This window comes from Brassica rapa, chromosome A07 (genome assembly GCF_000309985.2).
Source record: "Brassica rapa cultivar Chiifu-401-42 chromosome A07, CAAS_Brap_v3.01, whole genome shotgun sequence".
Lineage (NCBI taxonomy): Eukaryota > Viridiplantae > Streptophyta > Magnoliopsida > Brassicales > Brassicaceae > Brassica > Brassica rapa.
The window spans coordinates 8,037,747-8,063,316 of NC_024801.2; the positions used below are offsets into that span (position 1 = coordinate 8,037,747).

Sequence of the window (25,570 nt, forward strand, 5' to 3'; positions counted from 1 at the left end):
ACTATTGTGGATTTATTCCTTTTAGAAACTATTAGGGTTAAACCTGCCCTACGGGTAAGTACACAAATATACAAATAATTTAAGTATATTTAAAATGTTTAATTCATTTTTAGCTAAAATTAAATTATCTTTATATTTTTATTACGTCAAATTTGTTTAGGGAAAATTAGAAAAAAGAGACACTTTCAACTTAGGTTTGTCACAATAAGACTTGTAGAGGATTATTAGGTCAATAGGATTTATATTTTCTTTAATACCATTATACCCTTCAGTTAACCAAATCAATCTTAATATTTCGTAATTGATTTAAGTTTTTATGAAAAAGAAAGTAAAAAAATAAATCCACAAAAGAGGTAAAAGACCCTGTTCGAAAACTCGCCACCTAGAGCCAGAAACTCGCCTGAAAAATGCTCCACATCCACCAAGCGTGGCGATTTGACGTTGTTTGGTGAAATAATAGGTGAAAAAAATAAAAAGTTCTCATTTTGTATATTAGAAGCTCAAAATTACATATTTGATTCTAGATCTAATGTATTTCAATCAATACCCGTATGCCAAGGAGAAGAAAAGAAAAAATCGTCAAAAATAAATGAAAAATGGCTCTCAGATTTGCAAGTCCTCCGTGGAAGACGAGGATATTTTTGTCATTTTGACTTCCTTTAACCTAAATCAGAAGAAAAAAAATCCCAAAATGGACTCTACTGCCTTTGAACCAGGGACTCATCTAATAAGCACTAGATTATGTATAAACTATTGGATACATGATACATATTAATATATAAGCTCTAATGTTACATAAAAATCTTAAAGTTACACCCTCGTATAAAGTTATAACTTTTATAACTTTCAAAAATCCCAAAGGGACATATAACACTTGAGAGTGTCTCTTTTTTCCAATTTTCTCATGTGTTTATTTGTTTTACAAATCATAAACTTAGCTAAAATGAATCTAATTATTTTACACATCAAATTACAAATCATAAAATAGAATTTTGTTTTCAAGTTTGTTCTAATATAGATTCTAACGATATTTAACCTCAAATTTTTTTTACAAAGAAACATCTAACTATAGTTGTAGCCTTAATCTAAATATAATGTTAAATTTTCAAAATTACCCTTCACTTTTATACACAGTAACACTCAAAACTAAAAAAATATTATCGTAAACTAAGCTTCCCATCATCTCCATCATTTGCCTTTGTCGTGGAAACTCATCCTTTGTTGACTCGAAAAAAATCTCTTTCTTTGCCAAGAAAAATCATTTTCTCTTCTATTATGGATTTGCCTCTTGAAATTTTCCGCAAAAAAAACTCTAATTTCACACAATCAGAATTTGAATTGTGAGCTGTGTGAAAAAAGGTCTCTCTGATTGATTTAGAGACTTATGGGTGAAAAAATATTGGTGCAGAGAAGAGTAGTGAGTTGGAGAAGAGTTTTGAAGTCATTTCAAGCGGTTTCAGCGCATAGTTTGCTCTTCTCCTTCATTCTTCTTCTCGCTCTCAAGCTTGATCATGTTCTTTTTTAATCATGATGGTCAGTTTCTTTCTTTCTTTTTCGTAATTTCTGCCTTGACTTCTCTTTTGTATGGCCAAAGTTGAGATAATTGTCTGAATCAGTTGATGGGTTTCTCTAATATTGAGTTTTGACTAAAATTTGGGTACAAACTATAAAAATTGTATCCTTGTGTGTTTAACCGATAAAATGATAGTCTTCGAGAAATGAATTATTGTTTTGTTTAACACTTTGGAAGAAGAGCAACATGAGCTTCCTCTTTCTATGAGTTCAAGAGTCTTTTTCGCAAACTAAGTTCCCTTTGGAAGCCAATGCCTGTTTTATGGCTATTTTTCTTTGGATAATAATCCTACATTGAAACTGAACTGTAAACATGAGAAATTATGATTTTTATCTTCCTACTTTCTTCACGTCGAGTAAAAGAAGACAGACTCTTGACCATTTCCTTTTTTTTTCTTGTAGATAGATTGCTTTGTGGTATTGTCACAAGATTTAAACTAAACTACTACACTATTGTGAAACATTTTCTTTTTAACAACTATTCAAACGAAAAAACGAAACAGGAAAAAAAGTGAAACCAAAAGAAAAGATGTTAAAACTAGCTGACTAGACGCTCAACAACAACCAAGTTAAATATAGCTAATTTAAAAGCAGTTCGATACAAACATATTGGAAAACGCCGTCACATCCTTAGCATTTAGGCTTAAACTCAGAAATTCGCGACAATGTGAAATGGGCCAAGCTCAACAACAAGCCCAAACGAATGAAGTGAAGACCCTCTATTGAAAAGAGTTTGTCTTTCGTTTGTTACACACATAAGAAAGTGGTTGTTCGCAAAGTTGAGAGTCAAGGTGTTCGAGCTCGAGGATCCAGGTTTCGTTCCTCCGTGAAAAGAAAGTTTATCTTCTTTGGTGCTTTGTTCCTCGGTGTAACATCCCCGATCCGGAATAAGTAAAAGTTAATTAGTTTGATATGCACCAATCAAACAAAAACATGCACGAAGAACTAAAGAACTCTCCAGATCAAAGATGCTACTACCACGTGCACAAACATTTGACCCGAGGTTCATGGATCAGATCCGAAATCCTAAGATCATAAGTCCAAGAACGGGTTTCCTAATGATTTCAAGTTAAGGCTTTGTAACCCGAGTTTGGAACCGTTAGTTAGTTCGTCCCGGACTAGGACTAGTATCATATGGAATCCAAGCATTTCACAAACCTTGTCTTATTCAGATATACTTTAAGTTCAACCACATCAAAATGTTATATATGCTCGGCCGATATTCAAAACCATATCTTACATATTCAAAAAGTAGATGTTTGCAAAAGGTAGCAAATCTACACCAACAGCTTTGTGCTCCTGATCTGATCCCAAATGGAACCTACTACGGGTTACCTGCAAAACAAAGAGTCTAATGAGCAACTAATTTTCTCAGTGAGTCGGGTTTCCTAACAATTATTTATCCCCCCATTATGCATCAAACATCAAGCACCAAAGATCAATTATATCATGAAATTTGCAATGCAAAAATAAAGCAATCACGTAAACAAGCATCCGCTCTTCACGAGTGGTTAAATCGTTATCGATCATCGAGGACTGCCTCTCGCCATTGGTTCCTATATCTCGATACGAAGTCCATAACATACCTTCTTGCGCCCGTTGGCTCTAAACTCAAAATTTTAAAAAGCCGATGGCCCGGATAACACACTTGCCGCATCGTCATGCAGCTACGCGGTCGAGGGTAGCAAGCCCTATCACACCTGTCTTCGCGTCTTGCCCGGAACTAATTTTGGTAAGGCCCACGACAAGGCACAGGCCTCGATTTAACACCAATGACTCTCACGACACTACACCCGAGTGTCGGACCCTAACGAATCAAGTGCGTGGATTTACGGGTTTCTCCGTTAAGACATGATCAAACATGTTATATTATCTGAGCCGAGGCCCAAACAATATAATGCAATGAAACAAGTATATGCAACACAGCATCAATGTATCACAAACATGTTATACCCCTCGACCCTAGGCCCGAACAATATAACTCAATATCTTCCACAAACATCAATCATTATCATATCATTATATATCTAAATGCGCAACCTAGCAATGCATCAACCAATACTCTTGTTTTGCAGGCGCTAACCACACACACAACAATCATAACCCATAACCGAGACTCACCTCGACACTTAGATGAAAGTTTCGGACTGCAAACGCTCCTATTTTGCGGTCAACTTCACTTTAAATTTTTATCGGAAAAACTCTAGAACTTAAAAAATATACACAGAGGAAGGCTATCTAAGTTCTATTTAAGAAAATAAAGAAAAGAAAAGAAAAACAAAAGCTAATTAAAAAGAAAGCTAAAGACCGAAAGTTTACCTTATAATTTTGACTTTTTCGATAGGGTTCTAAGCATTAAAAATGACTAAGGGGGTGTCTGATATTTATAGGGGTTGAGAATGAGCTCAGGAGAAGGTATATCCTGGCTGCCCCGTGCAACCAATTGGAGAGATATTGGTATGCAGCCACAAATCTGTCCAATTAAAACAAGCTCTGTGGCCAGCCAATAATTCAACCAATAGGATATAAAAAAGAGCTGCTTGGAGGATTTTCCAGTCAAGGAGAGACACATGTCTAGATGATTAAGGAGGTAGATAAGCAGATGCATCCTACAGCAGCTTCTGGACATGCTTAACATGTCGTAGATGGGCCCGAATGGGCCGTATGTAAATCCCGAACGTGTTATAAGCTGATCCGGGCTGGCGGGAATGTTTCTCTTTGAAAAAACCTAGATTACTTAGACCAAAACATTTCTAAAATAATTATAAGTTCATTCATATCTTAAGGCCCTATAATAAGTTTTTGATTAATTTTCTCGTCCGACTAGGATGATCTAAGCCGAACCGCGAGCATTTTCAATCCATTAAAATTTCTGAAGAATTTATTTCTTCAGATGGAAAACTATTATAAGACTTTCTAAATTTTTCTTATGTACCTTGGGATCCACAACCATCAACTGGAAAAGATCAATCCGACTTCCACTTGCTTGAGTAATTTTCTCGGCTGTTACATAACTTTTCCTTGTCTGCATTTACTCTTTAATGGTGGCTATTACACTCGGTGTTCATCTTCTTCTCTTGATCATTTTTCTTCCAGGACTCACGAAGACTCTTGAAATCTGCCTGAAAGGTTCTCAACATTGCTTTGTGATTGAGCTACTTGTAGTAGCTGCATAACAAAGAAGCACAAGGTTAGATCAAGTTTTAATTGTTAGAGGATATCAGTTGTATATTATCTTTGTAAACCGATTGATCGTAACCTTGATTCACTAGTGAATTGAGAACAAAAGACTCTCCCCAGACGTAGAGGTAAAGCCTCGAACCAGGTAAGCAAATTTATGGTGCAAATCTTTGATAGTTCTTAGGAAATTGAATATTTTTTTTAGAGTTTCTTGATAGCAAATTAACAAACTGGTGGCCTCGGAAACCTAAACCTAATAAGTAGCATCGGATCCAGGTTCATCGGCTCTAATCCAGAAAACAATAAAGTGAAGAATGTCAGACTATATGAGGAAAATGTGAGGTTGAAAAGTTTGATGGTGAAGAAGACTTCAAAATCTCATGATGGCTCATTAGGTTACATGATCTTAAGGAGATCCTCCCATATAATTTCTAAGTGGCAGTTATGCTCCTACTACTGAATAGATAAATTCTGTAGAGGAAGATCCAAGTAAGAACGCTAAGATCAAAGATCTAATTAAGGTGGCAAAGTTCGAAAAATCCAAGAACATCATTGTTGTGAACATAAGCAAAAATGTGCTGCGAAAGGTCAAGAACTGTGAGACAGTTGCAAACATGTAGTATGAGTTAAACCTTTTGTACACAGGAGTCCCTATTTAATCACATTGACATACAATTATATTCATTTAAGATGATAGATCAAGCATTCATCCAGGTTTGAAGGCTTTGATTGCATAGCCTTTGCTCTTTTAGCAGCTGAAAGTTTAGAGATATATGAACCTAAGACGGTTGCAAAAGCTAAGAGGAGTAAGCATTGGAAAGAATAAAAGCTGTTATGATAGAAGAGCTTAATTCCTTAAGTAATAATAAATATTTGGAATTGTGATATCACTCAAATTACCCTAAGGAGAGATTTTTACTCTCTCAATAAGATGTTCAATTGTAGTACGTATGAATCAGATCCACAGAAAGCTTGGGCACACAATAGCTTTAGAAATCAAGGTTAAGCTAGGAAAACAGTTTATAAAGCAGTAAATAAATGAAAGCAAAGTGAACAAGGCAGTTTTTCGATTGGTTGAGGTTGTAAGCAATAAGGATAAATAGCTAGACTTAGGGTTCTATTCAGGTAATCATGATTATAATAGTATAGAGACTAAAATTGCATGAAGGATATTCTAGAACTTAAACTTAAGTAATAATCTATCAACTTCCGTTTGTTTAGATTATCTAATGTCTAGATTTCAGATCTCAACTTTCGTTTGTTGATCATGAGAAAGTGTCGATCGATACTATGTATAGATAGTCGATCAATACACCTTTCAGAACGTCGATCGATACACTTATAGGTTGTGGATCGATGTTCCTTCTAGCAAGCATTTGCGATCGGGTTTGAATGTGTTCACTAGATTTCCTATATCAACCGTCGTTTGTTTCTAGCAATCTTAGTTCAGTGAGAATAAATTCAGATAAAAGACCATGTTGTCGCATGCGCCTAATTATCTAAGTTCAGGGTTCTAGTTCGTGACTCTAGAATATAAGCCGTAAGAACAATTCTATTGATGTATATCACTAACAACTTAGAAATTCTATATTTTAGGCTAATCTTTGATAACCGATTTGAACCCTAAACCCAACAGGTGAATTACCGAGACATGGAAGCAATAAAACAAATCATAGTTCGAATAATATAACAGATAAAAAAATCAATGATAAAACCAATGGAGTTCCAATCAATATCTGAAGGAGAATTGATATTCTCTCCAAACCTATAAGAAAGCAATAGAATAAAATAATAGAAAGCGTAACCGTCAACAATGGCTTAGAAAATACATAAGTAAGGTTCTGAGTCGTCCATGGGTATTATGGTAACTTGTGGTAACTTATGGGCTTAAGTTGGTCATGAAATAGACTCGGCCCGCGTTATGGCATCACTATCGATCGACAGAAAGACTGTTTCGTCGATCGACATTCCTTCGTCTCCTCGACAGCTTCATCTCGCGAGGTAGATGTACCACTCTTCAGTAAAACAGGCATAACTTCTGATCTAACTGTTGGACTGGCCTCAAGCCGGTAGCATTGAAAATCTAACTCAAATCTCGATCTGTTGTCAAAAGATGGGCTCAATTGCACCATGGCAAATTCTCCATCAATATCTAAACATCTGGCGCGTCTGTGCAGTTCTGCACTTCAAAATGCTTCAAAAGGCCCCAAAATCACCAAATTTCTCCAAAACGTACCTCAACCTGCAAAAACTATAAACATACTAAAACACTCATATACCATGGCTAAAAGTGGGTAAAATTCATGGTATATCAACTTTTCCAGACTTAATATTTTGCTTGTCCTCAAGCAAAACACAGAATAGTCCTGTGAAAGAGGTTTGAAAGCGCAGGGACTCACACAATTTTAAACTTACTACTTTCTCCTATGCAGTGTTGCAAGCCACATCAGATCAGTGCCAATTTAGAGGCACTTCGTTTATTAGATCTTAGCTTAGCAACCAAATCATCCAGCCCACTGCTTGGATGATTCCGTCTGATGTACCCTCATTTCTGCATATAAATGTGTAAACTAAATTTCGGAGTATCGATCAAGGGACACATGGATTCTTACTCCAGCGGGTATCTGAGTACACATGTAGTCTTATTCTGATTTCTTTTTCCTATATATCTCTCTTGTCTGGATCCTTCTATCTTAAATCCAATGAACGCTGATGCAGTCCATCTTATTCATCTTCTTTTCGATTTTTTTTTCTTTTTCTTTTCTTCGTAAAGTGTAGGTGAATAGTGGGGTCACAGAAGACACTCCTACCCTCGCTTACAACGATGTGTGATCATTCCATTAGAGAAGAATAATGGGGTCACAGGAAATACTCCTACCCCTCTAAACCGCATGAAATCATTTCAATTTTTTATCCTTTTGGATGTCGAAGAAAGGAGAGAAGGAAACAAAAAATTTACAGAATTATACCTTTCAGACCTGAAAGAGAAATCCGGTCTAATATATACCAAGCCCCAAGACGAGCAAGTTAAATTGATTAAGGTTGGAATTCAGCTTTGGTTCATTCAGACTTTCTCAGCTAGCATGGATGTTATTGGCAGGTGATCCGCTTTGGCTAGATAGTAAGTAAAATTGAAAAAGTTGATCATCCCTTTCTTGACTTAATAAAACTCAATATATATAAAACTCAAAATAAAGCACAATATCAGTATTACCTTCCCTAGACTTAAAAAACATTGTCTCCAGTGTTATACAGTCTAAGATTGATGGGAACATAAATCATAAATATGAAATTTAACAAGGAAAATCGGTATATACTCGTTCGATGTGAATGTATCAGATGTCGGTCGATGCTGGTATATCAACTATTTTCCTCGGGTCTTTTTTCTGATAAATAGTATCTTTGTTACAGTGTCGATCGACGTTTCTGCTATAGTGTCGATCGATGCTACAATGCCTCTGCTACAGTGTTGTCACTGTTCATCTTCTTTTTTTTGAAATAAATAATTGCTAAAATCAGTATAACATAAAAATAAATAATTAAAACATACCTAACAGTGGGTTTCCTCCCACTCAGCGCTTAGTTTTAGTCATTAGCTTGACTTCTGGAGATATGATTTAGTCTGGATGAGAATGAGAACTCATTCCAAAACAAGTCTATGTATCTCTCTTCCTCATTTTGTTTATGTTGACAAAAGCCCTTGCAGAAGCTTCTCCTTTGTCTCTCAGCTCTGGGTCACATAGCATTCTGACCATGGTAAAAGGTCCTGGACCTCCTCTGCAGTGTACTCTATACTCAAGACTTCTCTCTTGACATTGTGAAGGGACTAGTGACAGGAAATCTGCATCTATATTCTTTTTATTTTTATTTTTTCTCTTCCTAGTCCTTCTCCCAGACTTAGACTTTTCAGTCTCGGTCTATTCTGAAATACGGAGGGTGTCGACTGATGCCATAGTCTTTGTGTCGATCGATTTTGAAGGCTGAGTTTTGACCGATGCTGAAATCTGAATGTCGACCGATGCTAATCTTGGTTTTGCAGGCTCGCGATTTGAATCAGCTGTAGGTGTTGTGTCTACAAACATCTCTATGCATGAAATAAAGTCCTCACTTTTCATCTTCTCCACGGGATCATAGAAGACAATTTCATCAACATTAGTCAGGCACATCTTATTTTTCTTGAGATCACAAACTGCCCCCACTGTAGCCATGAAGGATCTTCCAAAAGAAAGTGAAGATGTCTTGCCTGATTCGATACCCACAACATGAAAGTCCAAGGGATAATGCATTCCCCTATCTCCACCTTAACGTTATTGATCATGCCTGCTAATTTTGTTTTGGAGTTATCCACGAAAGTGAAACTATCTTGAGAAGGTTCCATCTTTAGTCCTAATAGCTCAGCAGTGTCTATGGCCATGATGCTGACTGCATATCCAGTATCGCATAGGGCATTTGGCAAATTGTGGCTATGTATACATCATGGAATCAGGAACTTTCCAGGATCTTGTTCCTTATTCAGTTTCCTCTTGGGTTTACGACTGACCTTGTTGAATAGCAACTCAATGTCCTTATCTGTCTCTCTGCTCTCTGAAGAAATTACCAAGTCTGTGCTTGTGATATGCATCCTCCAAAGATATATCCTTAGGAACTCTCTTCACCCTCTTGTGAAATCCATCAAGTTCCACTTTGTTAACTTTTCTCCTGAGGTGTTTGGGACTATATGGTTTCCTAGATTCCACTCTCTTCCCAATTGGAATCCCTTCTTTTGTTTCCTATCGTTCCATGACAGGTTCGCATCCGTCCATTTGGTGTCGATCGACACATGGTTCATGTCGTTGATCGACACTCTCAACGAAAGAGGTTTATGCTAGAGTTGATTGCTCTTGCTCTGGTGCATATGCAGGTTGCTGATTGGTATTTTCTTCTGTCCGTAAACAAACTGATGTCTGAGATGGGTTCCGAGTTGCATTCAAGCGGTGTGCATAGAGGTCTGGTAAACGCAGTTGACATGTCATAGGCGGTTGTCGATTGCTGCTCGGCTACTGATGTCGATCGGTGCTCCTCTGTTGTTGTCGATCGATTTTGTCGATCAAAATTGTCCGTTTTAACACTGTACGGGATGGGAGGATGGTGTCGAGCGGAAAATTCTGAATGTCGCTGGATTCTCACTGTTCCTACGTACTATTCATGGGGTGTCGATCTATGCCCAGCTGATAGTGTTGATCAGTGCTCAGCTGAAGATGTTAATTGATTCTCGGCTGATGGTGTCGATCGACACCAATGCGAGCTGCCAATGGACATGGAAATTTCTACTAGAAAAGCTTCTTCTTCCAGCTTCTCATGCTCGACTACTTCCCCAAAGTCATTATTTAAGAATGACACCAACCTGGTGCCTCTCACTTTCTACAGCTTTCCCTTTAACCAGAGCTTGTTGCATCTTCATAGCCTCTGCAGTCTGAGATACCTGGGTATCTAGCATCATTACATGGGCATCCAAGGCTTCAAATTTTCCAGTCAGCTCCTTGTAGACAAAATCCAACCTCAAGTTTAAGTGGTCACTCATCTTCTGCTGAATTTTAAGGATATTTTCAATCATAGATTCCGTCCTCTGAATATGGTCATGATTCTCATCCTTCTCTACAGCCTGTTCTACCAATGAGACTTCATGTACAGAACCAATGTCGGCCTCAGCGATCTTGCACCATCCATTGCAGCCGATTTCATCATGTGCATATCCAGATTCTTGGTACTTTTTCTTGATACCAAGTTCTCAATCTCATCCTGAAAAAGTATATCAACAACAAGAATCAAACAATCAAGAAAGCGAAGAAACAATGCATAAAATGGGTTTGGATTAGGATCAAAATCTGAAGAAATCGTGAGGTCAGCTTCTGCTTTGATACAAGAGCTAATATTGTTTGTGTCCTACCATGCGTTGAGAGACCTATCGATGTTCCTTTATAGCATCCTGAAAAAGATTGATGACACTCGTTTCATGAAAACAGTAAGAGTCCTATGATCTTCAATAGTAACTATAGATGTAAGCGTTTGCACTTACAACTAAAACCGTGAAGGAAGCTAATAAGATGTAAACATATATGGACTTGTAAACGATGAATCCAAACATGTTAGTCTATGAGAAGAAGCTAGAGACCAATTAGGAATTACCCTTTCGTTTTGTTCTTTGCTTCCCAAAACTGGATTAGCTGAAACAATAGCTTTGACTGTCCTAAATATGTAACGAAGTCATCGTAAAACAGAGACGTAGGAACCTTGCCGGTTGATTTCTCGATTTTATATCACATAGTTTGCTTTGATTTTTTCTTTCGTGATTTGGAGAAAGAAAGAATCAGGGAAGCATATGAATATATAAGCTGGCGAGTTGATGGGATGTGAAAAGATGCATACCTTTTCGGAGTAGCAGTGAATGCTGAAGCTTTATGAGATTTAGATGTGGGAGCCATATGTTGAGGATAAGAGTCGGAGGTAATGGTAACGGCAGTGATGCTTCAATGATTCTGAGGAAGACGAAGCAGATACGTGGTTTTCGAGGATTTGGGTTTGAGGGTACACATGATGACCCAAAAGAAATTGTTAACAACAACTGACGTGGCATAATCTTATGTTTTAATTGGAGGATTTTACTAGCTGACGTGGACACTCTCCATGCTCTAGTTTTAGAACTTTTAGTATTATTAGATCCCTTTGTTAAAATTTAATCATAAAAAGTTATGTCAACAACTTCATGCATTATAAGACAAGCATTTTTTTATCACTGCATTATAACACAAGATATATCAGTTTATCCAAAAGAAAACACACATAATTTTTATAATGATCAACTAGATTTTATATTCGCGCTACGCGCTAGTCTGTATTAATAATTTTTTTTTTACAACAGTCTGTATTAATAATTTAATTTAAAACTTATAGTATTTTTAAATATAATTAATTTATAAAAAATTTAAAATTTTTGAATCGTATTAAAAATATCATTTAATTTTTTTCTCATATATTTGTCTATAAAAGTATAATTTTAAAATTAACACTTCTTAGAATCTAGTGTTTGTATTTATAGATGTATATATTGTATTTATAAACGTATTTATATTGTTTAAAAGATATAAAGTTTTAAACTTTCAAATATTATGTAATTTGCTCGATATTGTAAATATTTTTACCATACATGATACATTTTATATATCGTTGTATTTAATGCGAAAATGATTAATCTATCTGCATAATATTTGTATTTTATTTATACTGAACAAATTTTTACAAATAATGTATAACTGTTACTTTTTTATTGTGAGCACAAACATACTTGAAAACTTAATTTAATATTTAAATATGTATGTGAAGGTATAATTGTTGATATAAGTAAAATTACAATTAATAGTTTACTGAATTTCGCCTATTGTTAACTACTTTACTTGGATAATAAAAATGAAAATAAATATAAAGAATTTTAATTAATTTTATATAAATTTTATTATTGAGATAATAATATAATCAATTTAGAGCATAAGATTTATCTTATATTCGGTCAAACTAATTATATTATATAGTTGTGAATAGTGTATGGTTTTATAATTTTTTGTAATATATACAATTTTAATCTTTGTAATAAAAGTTAATCTATACTAAAAACAAATAATGTTTGTTTGTGTTGCAGTTTTACATAAATATTTGTAAGACTTTTTGAAAATTATTACATAAAATAAAAAATTATTTTTGCTTAATTGCCAATAAAGTTTGGACATAATTTACGTTTTATTAGTTTAATTTTTAATGTTTTTGGTTTGTTGATTGCATATAGTATATTATAATTTTACAAATGAATATTGACCATTCTTCCTATTATTTTGTAAGTTTTCGTTCATATTATAATTTATTGTTTGTATTTAATATAAATAAATTTGAAATTAAACTAATTTATTAGACATGACCCTTGAGATTCTTTATTTTTGTTCATTTATGTTATAAACATTGTTCTCTAAATAGTTTTTTCAACCAAAATTGTATGAGATAATTTTAATTTATGTATTATATGAAACCTATCGGTGAACGAATGATATATTTATAAGAAATTATCATGTAGTTTAATTTATTGTTAATGACATTAATATTTATTAAGATCAGGTAAACGTGAATTGCTTCGTATTAGTGTAGTTGATTAGTTTATATAAAGTTTTTGATTAAAATTGACTTACAAACTCTGTGTCAATACATATGTTTAAAATTTTGATGAGTAAATAATTTTTTTTTGGATTTTCAAGAAGTTGTTTAAAATTCATAAATAAACTGATTTTTAACAATGTGTTAAATGCACATCGGTCATTCTTCTTATTGTTTTGTAGGTTGTCAATCATATATAATTTTATTGTTGGTATTACATATAAATTTATGGGGATTTGCCAATTATGACTCAAAACTTGACTTCAATTGCAAAAATATACCCAAACTTGAATCAAATGAAAAACTAACCTAAAAGCCTTGTGAAATTATCGCCAGTCCCTTGTGACCAAACAAAAAAACATAAGCCATTTTTATGAATATAGCCCCAGTAAGTCGTCCAAGTCATCTGAGATGCTGAAAGTCGTCTGATGTAGTTGATCTTAAAAATAATTTATAAATTTAAAAAAAAAAATATTTTGACAAATGAAAAATTAAAATAATGTAATTATAAACAGTTTTAAGTAATGTAAATTAAGATATAATAAAATTGAATAGTTTAATTTCAGCATAGATGAGTCAAAGTAGTTAATCATGCTATTCTTTGGTTTTACGGTTTGACAACATATGTTGTAGTATTATATGTATTCTTAGGGTTAGATTCTGGAAAATTTGAATGTTTATTTTTCATTAAATTTTTTCCTATAAGTGTTTATTTTTGTGTATAGTAAACATTTTTGAAGTTTAATTTGATTTTATAAAGTGTTTAATTACTTAACTAAGTTTAGGCCTTATGTTTAGGGTCTACACGACTAACTTGTAAGTCGTCTGGTGAATAATTTAAACTAGACAACTTACATGTAAGTCGTCCAAATATTCCCTCCTAAAATATTTTAAAAAATTATTTTCCCGCTTAAATAATCTAAACCAGATGACTTACTTGTAAGTCATCGAGGAAGTCTTCTATTTCAGTTTCTTGCTAAAAATATTAAAGTCTTCTGGATGACTTACAAGTAAGTCGTCTACGAAGTCGTCTGAATCAAAAATACTTAACCTAATTGAATTTTTTGTCTCCCTATATAAAGAAAAATCTACACATTCTCTCTCCTTCTCTCAAATGATTGCAACAAAAATGTAATGTTCATCATTCTAAAATTCTTCAACCTCTCTCTAACCTCTTTGAAATTATAAACACTAAGTTTTATATCAATTTATTATTTTTGTCTCATGTCTTTCTTACTAATTTATCTTGTTTTTGCAGGTTTTTCATCACATAGTTCTCATCTTCCACTCATTTAAATGTAGATCTGTCAATTTTAGATATGTATTTTGTGTGTTATATAAAAGTAGATTTATCTAATCTTCAACTCAATTTTTCTGTTTTTAAGCCACTTGAACGTTTTTGGATATGCAGGTTTTTCAGATCTGGATTTGGCTATGCATGTTTTTCAGATCTGGAAGACGTCTGAGATGACTTACCTGTTAGTCGTCTAAAATATAATGCGCTAGACGACTTCCAGTAAGTCTTCCATATGACTTTCAGGAAGTCTTCCAAACGACTTCCAGGAAGTCGTCTGGACTTCTTGGAAGTCGTTGACGGAGTCTTCTCCCATGTCTCTCCCTTTCATAACAGATCTGAGCGTTTTGATAAGTTTTCATGTCTGTTTTTTCTTCACTTGGTAACTTTCTGTTGTATAAAGTTCTTACTTTTTTCCCAAACTAAAACTCTCCAAACCCACTCTAATCTCTTTGACTTGAAAACACCAAACTTTATATGAATTTTTCAGTTTTGTCTCATGTCATTCTCACTAATCTATCTTTTTCAGGTTTTTAATCAAATGGTTCTCATCTTCCACTCATTTAAAGGTAGATCTATTACTTTTAGATATGTATTTTTGTGTGTTCTATAAAGGTAGATACATCTAATCTTCCATTCATTTTCTTTGTTTTTAAGCCATTTGAACGTTTTTTGATATGCAGGTTTTTCAGATATGGATTTGATATGCAGGTTTTCAGATCTGGAAGACTTCTGAGCTGACTTACATGTTAGTCGTCTAAAATATAATGCGCTAGACGACTTGCTGGAAGTTGTCTGGACTTCCTTGAAGTCTTCTGACGAAGTCTTCTTCCATATCAAGTGGAGTCCAAGCTTGTCTTTGTAAAGGAATAATCTATAATAGTTTTGTTTGTGGTCAATTTTGTGATTTGCATGTCTACTATTTTAGTTGTGATTTTTTTGTAAAATCAGTAATAATGTTTCTCAAGATGTAATATATGTGCTAACAATGTGTTTACACATTTACAAATCAATGAAATAATATATTTAAATAGCTTTTTTCTTATTTTTGCATCTCCCATATGCAATAAAATACTCTAATGGCCTTCTTCTCATCTTAATAAACAAGAATGTTGGTAGTCTCATATTGATACAACATTTTAAGAAGCATTTTAACCCTTCTTCCAACTCATAACAATAATCATCATTGATGTCTATAACAATAATACTTAAGAGATGGAAATAAACAATTGTAACTAGTCAAAGCAAATCACATTTTTTTACAAGTTTGTGTTGAAAATTTTAGTCAAATTTAGTAAAACTAAAGGAGAAAACATATTTTGAAAAATATGAGTTTTACATATCTTGAAGTTACTTATCACTCTTAAATATACACTTTATTCAAAAACTAGCGTAGAAGACTTCCGCATAAGTCTTCTCGGATCAGTTAGAAACTTTAATTAACGTGAATGTTGGTAACTCATATATATCCCCAATTAAGTTATAAATTTCATTCAGTAGCCCTAATATTGACTAATATACATGATTTAACAAAAAAAATATTAAAAAGTCTTTATAAGTTTAGAGAAAGTAAAAGTTTATTAAACATTGACGCACACGACTTCCACGGAGGTCGTCTAGACGACTTCTAGGAAGTCGTCCATTTAAGTTAGTTTTGCAATTGATTTTAACCTAGACGACTTACACGTTAGTCGTCCACCTTTTTTTGATAAAAAAAATCGAGACGACTTACATGTAAGTCGTCTAGGGAAAACGGATTAGTTTTGCATTTGACCGAAATGTGTCAAAATTTGACTTTTCCTAGACGACTTACAAGTTAGTCGTCCAGTAGAATTAAAAAATTAATATTTTGTTTTTTTCTAGACGACTAACTTGCAAGTCCTCTCGGGTTAGTTTTGCAATTGAATTATTAAACAATTTTTTTTTCTAGACGACTTACACGTTAGTCGTCTCGAGTTTTTTTTTTCTAGACGACTTACACGTTAGTCGTCTCGAGTTTTTTTTTCCTAGACAACTAACCTGTAAGTTGTCCAAAATAAGCAAAGTTTGACCAGAATCTCGGAATAAAATTCTGGACGACTTACATGTAAGTTGTCAGACGGACGACTTCCGTGTAAGTCGTCTAGAAAAAATAACTTTTTTGGTAAATATTTCAATTGCAAAACTAACCTGAGACGACTTACATGTAAGTCGTCTAGAAAAAAAATATTATTTTTTTAATTTTCTACGGGACGACTACCTTGTAAGTCGTCCCGGAAAAGTCAAATTTCTGACATATTCCGGTCAAATGCAAAACTAACCCGTTTTCCCGAGACGACTTACATGTATGTCGTCTCGATTTCTTGTTTTTTATCAAACAAAGGTGGACGACTAACCTGTAACTTGTCTAGAAAAAATAAATTAAAAGTCAATTGCAAAATTAACATCTGCATTGACCAGACGACTTCCAAGTAAGTCGTCTACAGCCAGAAGACTTACCTGTAAGTCGTCCACACGAACAGATCTAGAAAAAATCTCAATTTCATAGTTTCAACCAGTGAGATAACGTTTTTAGCACACATAAGTCTTCTCCAAGCACCCAGAATCTCAAACAAAAGTGACTCACCAAGAATCTAAGCTTCAACGGCTCTATGAACCATACAAAATTTAGAATAAATTTTTAGGTTTTTTGGATGAATATGGAGAAAAAGTGAAAGAGATGTTGTTTTTAGTTCATAAGAATTGAGAAAGAAAGAGTGTAAATCAATTTTTAAGTACATTAAGAGCTTCAAATTGGTTGTTCATGGTTGTTGGTGTATTGATGGCAATGGCAATACTGTGAATACTTGAGAAAGACGAGGGTGATAGAGTAAAATATGCATTTTCGAAAAAAAAGAAAAAAAAAGTGATCGCATTTTCGTGAATAATCTGAACTTTGGGGATGAAAGAGGCAAGTCAAAGTTCCAAAAAAAAACATGAGTTAGTTTTTTGTTTGACTTCAAGTTTTGAGTCACATTTGCAAAAACTCCATAAATTTATTTGAAATTTAACAAATTTATTAGACGTAATACTTTAAACTCTTTATATTTTCATCTTTGTTATAAATATTTTTATCAAATATCTTTTTCGACCATTTATGTTTGAGATCATATTAATTTTAAGTAATATATGGAACCTAGAATTTTATCGGTGACATATATTTATAAGAAGTCATCATATTGTTTATTTTATTGTTAACTAGGGGTTGGCCCGCCCTACGGACGGGTGAATTTACACTAAATTTATATTATATTAAAATTCATTTTAATTTTATAAAAGTTTGAAAATTTACTTTAAATTGAAAATAATAAATATAGTTTCTTTTCTAATTAGATATATATATATATATATATATATATATATATTTTGTTAACACTTGACCTTTGTTTATAAATTTTACGTGTTTGAATTTTTATTTGTTATCAACTATTTTATTTTCAGTATTCATTTCAGTTATGTTTCTAATGGAAATACGTTATTTTTTCTTCCATTTGCTTGCGATTATGTTTAGTATTTTCATATATTTTAAATGGTGTGGTAAAGTTTTATTTTTGATTGTGGTATATCTGAATGTATTCTATCCGTGATTATGAGTGTCTCTAACAATGTTCTTATTTAAAAATTTACTTTAACTAAATACTAAAATCATATTACTTTGGGTAATCTACTATTCTTATCTTTTCGAGTCTTTTTTTTGTTTAGTGTTAATCAGAAAAAGTATTCTTGTTCTTTAGTTGGACTCTTAGGAAAAAAAATCCCAATCTTGAGTTTCTATAAAGTACAATTTAATTTCTAATGTTATGTAAGTTTGTAGTTTAAATCTTAAAGCAATATTTCATATCAAAGCAGTTAATAATATATAGAATCAACTAAAGGATCATTTTCTAATGGATTTCCCTGAATGAATGAAGTTTAAATACATATAAATTTACGTGTAGATTTCTTAATAGTTTTGCCAATTAGAATGTAGTTGCAATTATATCTAGTATGTAACAACACCATGTTATTGCATTAGAAGAACAACAAACAACCGTCCAACGACATAAACTAATTTGAATAGATTATGAACTTTGGTTAGAACTTATTGGTTGACCAAATTTTCTTTAGAATCATCAAACCCAAAAAGTAGATTTTCATTCTTTATACAAATTTTTTTATTGTGTACAGTGGACGTGTTTATATTTAACCGGAATGAAAAGAGACATGGATATTTGTAACTTTGGAAAAACAACAATGATGTAGAAATGAATCTCTTTAAAATCATCAAACCCAAAAAATAGATTTTCATTCTTTCATATCGATACAATTTTTTTTATTATGTAGAGTGGACGTGTTTATCTTTAACCGGAATGAAAAGAGACATGGATGTTTGTAACTCTTGAAAAACAAAAATGATGTAGAAATGAATAATTTGAGGGAAAGTACTTTGAAACTACAGTTAAAGACATCTAGGCCTGAAAGATAAAACTCTGATACCAGACTTTATTTTGCAACATATGAAAAGTGATTTCTCAAAAACAAAAAAAAAAACAAAAAATGATGTAGCAAATCATTTGATCGCATTTAAGATTTTATGAGAGCTTTTATTCTTTGTTATGTATCAAGCTATAAAATTCTGAAATTTTAAAAGTGAAACCATTTGTTTTGAAAGAGAAACAAACATGCAAACGAAAGTTGGATGTTATAATGTAAGGGAAAAATGGCAGACAGAATAAATGAACCCGGATCACTCATTGTTACGATGAGTAAGACTTCTAATCATTGCTTAGATTTAGAAAATAAGATGATCTAGCTAAAGAAAGAATAAATACACAAACCCTTTCGTTTTCTCTTTTCTTTACATGTAAATAATAAAAATCGTTGTCCAATCTATCTTACTTAGTCCCAAACATCTGTCTAGTTTGTGGAGATCTTTCATGTTTCTGAGTTCATGGACTTCATGGTAATTTGATAAATGAAAAAAGAAGAAGAAAAATAGAGATAAAGAATAGAGTGAGGTTCTGTCCTTTGAGTTTTGTCTCTTTAGCTTCAAGTTTTAACCTCAATGGTAGATGGGTCACCTATTTTGGCTCAACAGGATCCAATTGTCTCACACCGACGGTCATAGAAGAAGACGGAGAGACTTCATAAGCAACAGTTTGAGCCACCACTTGTTGTGTATTTGGGTTTAATGGAGCACGGAGAGTGGATCTTTGTGCGTTGGTCATTCGAGGAGGATGATGATGATGGAGCTAATGTGCTGAGCAATCAAGACCCAAGAGGTTAAGGCGCAACAGGCATGTCAGCGAGTGAAGAATAAGAGGTCATGGAGTGGTCTATTTTGCAGGCTGACACAAACTTGCAAATCCCATGTTGAGCATAGTGGTTGCATTGCGCTGTCCCCTGCAAATGATATTATTTTTAGTATTCACTTTGTTATAACATGCATATTATTGTATACAGAAAGAAGAATTATTTTCATAAATCTTTGTCAGAGATCATGAGAGAACTACCAACGTACGTAGTTGTTTCAGAGAAAGAAAAAAAGAACTTCATTATTGAATCAAAAAATTCTAGCTAACCATTAACTCTTACCCAAATATTATACTTTTGAGTCATTGGAGCTTCATGACTGTAAGGTTAAAGCTAATATATGCAGATGCTTGGGCAATGAGACTTACTGGACGATGTATGACTCCAATATGGCTGAAAGCCCCTTTAGCGATCCTGCTATCAGCCGTCTTGTATTGTCTATACAAAAAATAACCAAACAGATTAATTCTAAATTGTCTTTGTTAATACTAATTTACAAAAAAAAAAAAAAACAGGGCAAAAATAAGGCAATTTACCTCGCAGCCGTGAACCCTGAAGAAGGTTCTTGCCTCAGTCTCATTCCAAAACATACTCCATGTACTTGGTTCAAGCAAGAGTCTTGCTTATCTCTACATCTCCAATGATTACTCTGGACACTGTAAGATATAATAGTATAGTATTATGAAAAACTCACAGATAAGGAACATGAAGGTTAATGGTGATCACCTGCCAGATATGTGAACAGTATCAATGAACTTGGTTGTAGTGAAGGATCATAGCTCAGCCTCCGTTTACCTTGGTGTTTGCAGCGGCATGTTTACATGCCTACTGTATGGAGTCTGGTGATACATGCTAGGGGAAAAAGCAGCAATGTAGTAGAACTTGGCTTTTTTAACTGCCAAAGGAAAGTGAACATGTCTAACAAAGGTCTCAGATAATTTAAACAAATGAAAATATCCAATTTAAGAGATTAGACTGATAAAAAGGTCAGAGAAAGAGTTTTTACCAGTACCCAATTGTCGGAATGCTTAGGTAGGTGCTGCATCTTGCAACAATTTGAATCAGAAGGATACGATCAGAGACCCGCATGAAGGGAAACATGCCTCAATCAAGCCACCAGGAGAAGTTCTTTTAAGTTAATCATCCCAAGAAGACATAAAGAGTGGTTCTTTCTAGAGTTCATTAAGAAAGTAAAATCATCATATTTTAGGTAAACAGAACCATCAACGAAAAACAATTAATGAGAAAAAATCAATTGTACGAACTGTTAAAAAATACCAGTAGTTATCGTCTTCCTCGGAATCGATTGTTTCCTCACGAACATCACCGTACCTGAGCTCTGGAGAAAACGAACCAGCCGCTTCTCTTGCAATATAAGATTCTTCACATGTAACTGTGGAACTGAAAGAATATGTGTTCGCCAATGTACCTTAAGGTGGTTTCTTGGTGGTGGTTTGAGCAGTGTGAAGGCTTCATATGACGACATCGTCCTATATAGAGTGGGACAGGGAAGTGGAAGGGTGATGTGAGTTAAGCTGTTTTTGTTTTGATGAATGAAATAATGGTTTGAGTTAATGGAAATGAGAGATTATGATGGAAGAAGAAGTGGCGACGAAGATAGAAGATGAAGAAAAGAGGCGAAGCTTTAGGTTTAGATGAAATGTATTACTTGGGCTTAGTTTTGTTGATTTGTTTTTAGAGACTTAAGTATATTAAACCTAGCCCAATAAAGACCAAGAACGAAACTCACTTTCGCTAAGGAAAAAAATACATAGAAACAACACTGCTAATGTGTCACAAAATGCCCTATGCTATACGATGAGCTGGCAGCAGGAGAAGACAGAGAAGTCTGTTTTATTATTATAGATAGATAGATAGATGACATTATCTATACTCTATATAAGATGATAGTGTTGATTACAATTTCAAAAATTTGATGAGTAAATAAATTTGTTAATTTCTTTTGATTGAAAAGAATCAGTTTAAATATTTAAATAATCTTCTTATTAACTGTATGTGTTTCACATATTATTCTTAAATGTGGTTCTTTTAAAATATTTTTTCTCTAAGTCAAAAAATAAATTGGCTCCGTATAAATTAAAAAAAAAAACTGAAACCACCAATTGTTTTAATATTTTTAAAAACCATGTAAAACCACCAATTTATTCTTGATATTTTAAATCTTGATATTTTTTTAATTCTATGTGTAAATTCCCCTTTTTAATATTATGTTGTATCAACTTTTAAAATATTTATGTTTTAAATTCTTATGTTTAAATTCTTGAAGTTTATATTCTTTTTAAAAGATATATTAGTTAGTTTTATGTTACGTTTCCAAAAACTATTATATATGTCAAGTTAATTCTTTTATTGAGTTTTAAAGTTTATCTTAATTTATATGAAAATTTATTTTAGTTTAAACGATTTGTTTTTTTTAATTTTTGACTTTTTATTTTACCTCATTCCATAAAAGATTCTATCACATCCGATGTGGTCATCATCCTTCTAGAAACTATTACTGAAATCAAAGTCAAGCATCTTCATAACCCCACAGCCGATGCAACAGGGACAGACCTAGGCAAGATCTAGGTGGGGCAAGTGGCGGACCTAGGACCTAATTTTAGGTGGGTCAAACCATGAAAAAAATATAAAAGTGTCAATAGTGGAGATTGAACCTGAGTTTAGGGGTGTCACTAAGAGTATTTTACCAGCAAAGCTAGATGAATTTCATTGTTCATTGATACAAAACACATATTTATTCAGATTTAAGGTGTGTCATGTGACACCCCATCTCTTAACGTGGGTCCGCCACTAACATCAACCGGTCTCATAGTTTATCAAAAAGCGTCAAGATGCCTTTAGTTGGCACACTGAGTCGTGGTTTAGCTGCTTATAGGCTCCCGACAGTTTTCCCTTCAGCTCTTCGGCATGTTCGTTTGTAAGCTCAAATATAGTAATCAATGTTCTGATTTGTTTTATTGTCTCTGTGTAACGAAGTCATTATGTTTCACTTGTATTTGATGTTTCCTTCACAAAAATATGAGCAAATCTCTTAGCCGCTTCAATTTTTGATCTAGACCACATTATTTCTTTGTTTCGTTTCTCTCTACTTGAATTATAATAAGAACAATATAATCAAAGAGATCGTCTGCATATATATAAGTTGACAACATGCCATTGAAGTTAATTAATTGGAAATTTAGTTGAAATCTCTAATATTACTTTTTAGTCTAGTTTTCTGTTTTTATAATTTAGTTTTAAAATAATGATTTAGCATATTATAATTGGTGGTTTTAAATCTATGTGGACTTCTTTAATGGCTTATAGCCTCAACATATTATAACAAGAAGTAATTGTTTTGTTAATATTACTATTCTGCTTTTCATTTCCCATTTTACTATAACATATACCATTTTAAGCAAGAATACAAATGTTAATATTTATTTTATTAGTTTAAGTTATATATATATAATATTAATTTTTGTTTTGGAGATATTAACATTTTTAAAAAGAATAAAATAATCTGTTATTGCTACTTTAACTATTTTAACATTAAATTTCCTTTTTATTTTGGTATAAAATGTATTTTAGATTTATTATAGAGAAATTCCCTATGATAGACCAAAAAAGGATTTTTGTCACAAATATAGATCTTAAAAAAAAATGACCAAAATAGACTTAAATGTTTTAACAAAAGAAGTAAATATACACTTATACCAATAGGGTTAATTAATCTAGATATTAGGGTTTAGAGTTAAGGGGTGGGATTTAGGGTTTAGGGTTTAAGGTTTAGGGTTCAAGGTTTAGGGTTTAGGGTTTATGGTTTAGAGTTGAGGAGTGGGATTTTGGGGATAGGATTTAAAAATTTTAAAAAATAAAAAAAAATCTAAAATTTACAAAATAGAAAATGATGTTTTGGTCATTTTAATTTTTGAGGTCTATTTTTGTGACAAAAACTTATTAAAGTCGATTTGAGAGAATTGTCATTTATTATATCTAAGAAGAAGTAATAATTGTTTGAATTAATACATTTTAAAATTAATTATTTTTATTTAATTTATATTAAATTTTGAAATTATTATATATATTAATTTAATATATAAATATATATAATGTTTTTACTTTTGTTAGTTTGTCTTATTCGATATTGATTTATATTTTATTTTGAAATAGACGAATTTTGGTAATATTGATATTTTTAAAAATAGCAAACTAAAAATCTGATTTGTCATAATACGATTGGTGATTTTAAATTCTATGTGGACGTTCTCGATGGCTTATAGCCTCAATTTTTATATAGTGTAGACTAGATTTTATATTCGCGCTACGCGCGAGTCTATTTTAATAATTTAATCTAATTTTTGTAATAATTTTAAAATGATCATTATAATTAATTTATACAAATTTATATCTATTAATATATTTAAGATATTGTTTTATGTTTTTCCTATTTATATTTGTTTTTTTAATTTTTAGAAAAAATACTTCTTAGCTATTTATTTGTATGTATCATTAAAATATAAATGACAATTATTAATGTGTTTATACTTATTATAAAATATAAAATTTTAGTATTATATATTTTTTTCGATGCATATACAGTTCCATATACTACTATAAATACTTTATTATATATTTGATCTATTTTATTTGAATAAGATAAAAGGCTTACCTATCAGTATAATATTTAACTTTGTTTTGTTTTTTGAAACTTTTTATAATGAATGGGTGATTATATATATGCATATATATTGTGTGCACAAACGTTCTTGAAAAGATTTTATTTAATTATTTAAATATATATGAGATATTAAAAAATAAACATTTTAAATTTAATCAGATTTAAGTAATATTAAATAGTTTTTGCTAGATAATTTTATAATGAAAACCAATATAATGAATCTTAATAAATATTAAGTAATATTTTATTTATTAAGATAATAATATAAATAATCTTGCGTATTAGACTTATTAAGATAATAATATAAATAATCTTGCATATTAGATTTATCTTATACTTGATCTAATTAACTATGTTCTAAAGCACTAAAGTTTATGTTACTGTATAATTGTTTACAATAGATTTGATATAAGAATAAAAATAAAATTTTGGTAAGATAGCTAAAATTTGTTTGATTTGTCATTTACATGATGAATTGTAGTATCTTTTCAAATCTTATAACTTAATAATTGTTTTCGTAGTTTTTACTCCCGTATAATATTTAATAGATTTCATATATAACAAAGTCACTTTAATCTTAACATATTTCCTTAATTGATAAACATTTATAATACTTTATCATTTTTAGTTTGTTTATCAGCATATTAGATAATATATAACTATCTTAATAAATGAATATTGTCTATTTCTCATGTTATTTTTGGTGTCATTCATGCTATAATGATAGTCCTTCAATTTTGTTGAAATTGTAACAAAAATATTTTTGATTGTTGTTCATGTTTTTAGACTTTTAACTTTTGATATATATATATATATATATATATATATATATATATATCTTATAAATATTATCCTTTAAATATCTTTATGTGATAGAAATCGTGTGAGATTATCTTTAATTTTATATGTTATATATAACCTATTTAAAGATATCTCGAGGTTATAAATGTAAACGCTTTTTTTTCTGTTTGGTAAAATAGTTCTAATTTCATTAATTTGTATGTTACTTTTGGATTTTATTAAATATTAGGTGTAAATTTTATTTCAAACAGAATAATGGTTTTTTGGAAAATTTCCAATTACTTTTTTTAATTAAATTTATATTAATTTTCAACCATATAGTATCTATATTAAGTTAATTCCTTTTTAATGATCTGTTTTATTAGTGTTTGATTTGATATGAAATTTTGTTTTATACTAAATAAAAATTTCTTTAAAAATTAAATTTTAAAAGTAATAAATTAAAATAATATTTTGGCATGTTTTGATTGGTAATTTAAAATCATATTTGATTTTAAAAGAAAAACAATTATGGCCTCAACATATATTTTAAAGTAACAATAGATAGAGCACGTTCT

General features: G+C 31.8%; 1 long non-coding RNA gene across 1 annotated transcript; it reads left to right on the forward strand.

The window, feature by feature from the left end:
* Positions 1-15,381: 15,381 nt before the first annotated feature.
* LOC117126505 lies at positions 15,382-19,757 on the forward strand. Its single transcript, XR_004449120.1, has 2 exons — positions 15,382-15,613; positions 15,648-19,757. It is a non-coding gene; the product is annotated as an uncharacterized LOC117126505 (long non-coding RNA).
* The last annotated feature ends 5,813 nt before the right edge of the window (positions 19,758-25,570 follow it).